Raw genomic sequence first — 4526 nt, forward strand, 5'->3', positions numbered from 1 at the left:
GGCTGTACTCCATTTTTTTGGGCTTTTTTTTTTTTCGAGACAGGGTTTCTCTGTGGTTTTGGAGCCTGTCCTGGAACTAGCTCTTGTAAACCAAGCTGGTCTCGAACTCACAGAGATCCACCTGCCTCTGCCTCCCAAGTGCTGGGATTAAAGGCGTGCGCCACTACCACCCGGCGTACTCCATTTTTTTTTTATTGGATTATGTGATCTTTTGGTGTCCAATTTCTTGAGTTCTTTGTATATTTTGGAGATCAGACCTCTGTCTGATAGAACCAAACACAATTGGGAAAAAAAAAGTGAAGATCTTTTCCCATTATGTAGGCTGTAGGCTGTAGTTTTGTCTTGTTGATTGTGTCCTTTGCTTTACAGAAGCTTTTCAGTTTCAGGAGGTTCCATTTATTAATTATTTCTCTCAGTGTCTGTGCTGCTGGGGTTATATTTAGGAAGTGGTTCCCTATGCCAATGGTTTCAAGTGTACTTTCCACTTTCTCTTCTATAAGGTTCAGTGTGGCTGGCTTTATGTTGAAGTCTTTGATCCATTTGGACTTGAGTTTTGTGCATGGTGATAGATATGGTCTATTTTCATTTTTCTACATGTTGATATCCAGTTATGCCAGCACCACTTGTTAAATATGCTTCCTTTTTTTTCTATTTGATTTTTTTTTTGCTTCTTTATCAAAGATCAGGTATTCTAAGATGTGTGGATTGATATCTGGGTCTTCTATTCGGTTCCATTGGTCCTCCTGTCTGTTTTCAACACCAGGCTGTTTTCAGTACTGTAGCTCTGTAGTAGAGTTTGAAGTTGGATTTTGATGCCTCCAGAAGTTCTTTTATTGTACAGGATTGTTTTGGCTATCCTGGGTTTTTTGCTTTTCCATATGAAGTTGAGTGTCATTCTTTCAAGGTCTTTGAAGAATTTTGTTGGGATTCTGAGGGCATTGTGTTGAACCTGTAGATTGTTTTTGGTAAGATTGCCATTTTTACTGAATGTTATGTGGCAAGAGGACATTTTTTGGGTCCAGTCTATTTGGTGTTCTGTAAGCTTCTTGTATCTTCATAGGCATATCTTTCTTTAAGTAGGGAAAGTTTTTTTTTTAAAGATTTATTTATTTATTATGTGTACAGTATTCTCAGTATTCTGTCTGCATGTATGCCTGCAGGCCAGAAGAGGGCATCAGATCCCATTACAGATGGTTCTGAGCCACCATGTGGTTGCTGGGAATTGAACTCAGGACCTTTGGAAGAACATGAAGTGCTCTTAACAACTGAGCCATCTCTCCAGCCCCGAAAGTTTTCTTCTATGATTTTGTTAAATCTATTTTCTGTGCTTCTGAGCTGAACTTCTCCTTCTTCTATACCTATTATTCTTAGGTTTGGCCTTTTCATGGTGTCCCATATTTCCTGGATATTTTGGGTTAAGCTTTTGTTAGATTTAATGTTTTCTTTAACTGATGAGTCTTTTTACTCTATTGTATTGTCAGCACTTGAAATTTTCTCTGTCTCTTGTATTCTGCTGTTCATGCTTGCATTTGTGGTTCCTGACCTTTTGCTCAAGATTTCTCTTTCTGCCGGGCGGTGGTGGCGCACGCCTTTAATCCCAGCACTCGGGAGGCAGAGGCAGGCGGATCTCTGTGAGTTCGAGACCAGCCTGGTCTACAACAGCTAGTTCCAGGATAGGCTCCAAAACCACAGAGAAACCCTGTCTCGAAAAACCAAAAAAAAAAAAAAAAAAAGATTTCTCTTTCTATAATTCCTTGTTTCTGTTTAAGTTTTCAAATCCTGAATAGTTTCTTTTATATGTTTGATTTTTTTTCTTGGTTTTCTTTAAGTGATTTGATGATATCTTCCAATTTTTTGTTTGTCTTTTTCTCAATTTCTTTAAGGGAATTTCTCACTTCATCTTTAAGAATTTCTAACAATCTCTTGAAGTTATTTTTTAGTTAATTTTCTTCTGGTTCATCCATATTTGGTTGTTCAGGTCCTGTTGGTTTTACTGGTGTTGTGCTGCTCTTTGTGGTATAGCATGTGATCTTACCTTTTCTACTCATCTTTTCCTCTAATAGGTGTGGTTGGGGTTGTCTGAGATTCTGTTGAATAATCTTCTAGGTGCCAGTGAATCCAAAGCTCAGTTGGTTGTTCCTCGTGGTACAGTCAGGGTCACAGTTCTAGTTACCCCGTTGGTTACTCCTGTTTCTGGAGATGTCTCAGGGCTCCTGTGCTTTGCTCTGCTCCCTTGCTGCAGTCTCAGGCCTACTTTGGCCTAGGCTGCTGGCTTTGATCTGTTTCTGTAAATCCTGGTCTGGATCCCATCCTGCAGAAGTCCCTGGCTTGGAGTTGAACATGTTCTGGTGGAGATCGCTGACTCTGGATCTGGTCCTATTTACTTTATCGATTTTACAACCCAACCACAATTTCTCCTCCCTCCTCTCCTCATAGTTTCTCCTGCCACACCTCCCACCTCCCTACCTCTGCCATCCACTCCTCCTCATCCCTTTCTATTCATAAAAGGGCAGGTCTCCCATGGATATCAGCCAGCCATGGTATAACAGATTGCAGTGAGACTAGGCACCTCCTCTTCTGTTGAGGCTAGATGAGGAGGAAAGGCCCCAAAGCAGGCAACACAGTCAGTGCCATGGAAGCTCCCTGGATAGAACCAAACACAATTGGGAAAAAAAAAAGTCAATGTAATGATTCCTAATGGTACTCTGCTATACTCATAGGTTGGTGCCTAGCCCAGCTGTCATCAGAGAGGCTTCACCCAGCAACTGATGGAAACAGATGCAGAGACCCACAGCCAAACATTAGGTCAAGCTCAAGGAATTCTGCTGAAGAAAGGGAGGAAGGATTGTAGGAGCCACAGGGGTCAAGGACATCACAAGAAAACCCACAGAAACAACCAACTTGGACTCAGAGAGGCTCAGAGACACTGAATCAGGTCCCGATGACGATATTATGTGTCTGAAGGTTGAGTCAGAGGAGATAAAACTTGTTAGGTTCTGCTGAAGATGTACCCTCCACTGAAGAGGCATTTCTAGATGGTATAAACTTTCCCTAACACCAGGGGTGAGACCCAGGCTCACAGCGCTGACTTGACGGAGCTGGGCCTTAGACTGGTCATCCCCTGGGGATGATGGCCTCCAGTCTCACGGAAGAGAAGCTCAGCACCAAATGAACTCAATGCCTCAGACTGCAGTGATCTCAAAGCAAGATTGATGAACTAGAACTGGCCACCAACAGGTCGCGGAGGAGCTGGGGAACCTGTTTGGGAGGAGCTGGCATGATGCCCATCAACTGCCTCCTCCCGCAGTGGAGGCCGAGAGGAAATGCTGGCCCAGGAAGAGAAAGGAGATGTAGGTGGTCGAGTGCTCAGGCAGCAAGTGCCACAGAAGTTGAGCGTGGTGGTTGTGGCGTTAGTTCTCATCAGTTTGACAAAAGCTAAGGTCATCTGGGAAGATGGAACCTCAGCTGAGACAATGATCCATCTGATCTGCCTGTGGGGGCATCTTTTTGATTTTTGTTTGATGTCAGAGGCCCAGCCCTCTTGGGCAGTGCCATCCCTGGGCAGGGAGCAGCCTTCCTCTATGGTCTCTGCATCAGCCCCTGCCTCCAGGTTTCCTGCTAGAGTTCTTGTCCGGACTTCCCATCATGAAGGGATGTGAAAGATGAAACAAAGCCTTTCCTCCCCAGGTTGCTTTTGGTTGTGGCTTTTACCACAGCAGCAGATGGCAGAGTGCCACTCACTCTAATACTGCACTTGGGGAAGACTCAGGGTGAACCTGGGCTACAGGGGAGCCTTTCTCAAAACAAGAAGAAGTGAGAGAAGAGAAAAGACAGTTTCCTCTAGAGGAGCTGCCACTGTCAGTCACACCACTCTGAGGGCAGGAAGAAAGTGTCCCCTTACCCTTGCGGCTACAATGAGCCATCACCAAAGTGTCCCTCGGCCAGTGCCTGTGTGCAATTATAACCTACAGCTCTTTACAAGAGGCTGAAAGGAACCCCTCAGCCGCTTGCACCCTGTGAGGGGACAGCAGCCCAGGATAACAGCCTGGTCACCCTCTGGTCTCTTTAGAGAGTGAATAAGAGCTCCCTAGGAAGAAGTCAAAGGAAGAGAGGTTCCATTCAGGTCACAAAATACCATTCCAGGCACAGCACTGACAGGCTAGGCTGTGAGTTCACCAAGACAGCAGAAGGCTGTGGTAGTTTATTAGATAGGCTGAGCTGAAGCCACAGTGGGAAGTTAAAGAGACAATGCCTGTAGAGGTGATCTCAACTTTTAACACCCCCTCCCCAAAAAGATAGAAAAACCAAAAAACTAGCTATGGAGTCTGTTCTGGAACTCACTCTGTAGACCAGGCTGGCCTTGAACTCAGAGATCCGCTTGCCTCTGCCTCCCACCCAGCCCCAAGTTTTGTGCTTTCATTGCTGTAATAAACACCATGACCAGCCGGGCGGTGGTGGCGCACGCCTTTAATCCCAGCACTTGGGAGGCAGAGGCAGGTGGATCTTTGTGAGTTCGAGACCAGCCT

The sequence above is a fragment of the Microtus ochrogaster genome, unplaced genomic scaffold, assembly GCF_000317375.1.
Source record: "Microtus ochrogaster isolate Prairie Vole_2 unplaced genomic scaffold, MicOch1.0 UNK14, whole genome shotgun sequence".
Taxonomy (NCBI): Eukaryota; Metazoa; Chordata; class Mammalia; order Rodentia; family Cricetidae; genus Microtus; species Microtus ochrogaster.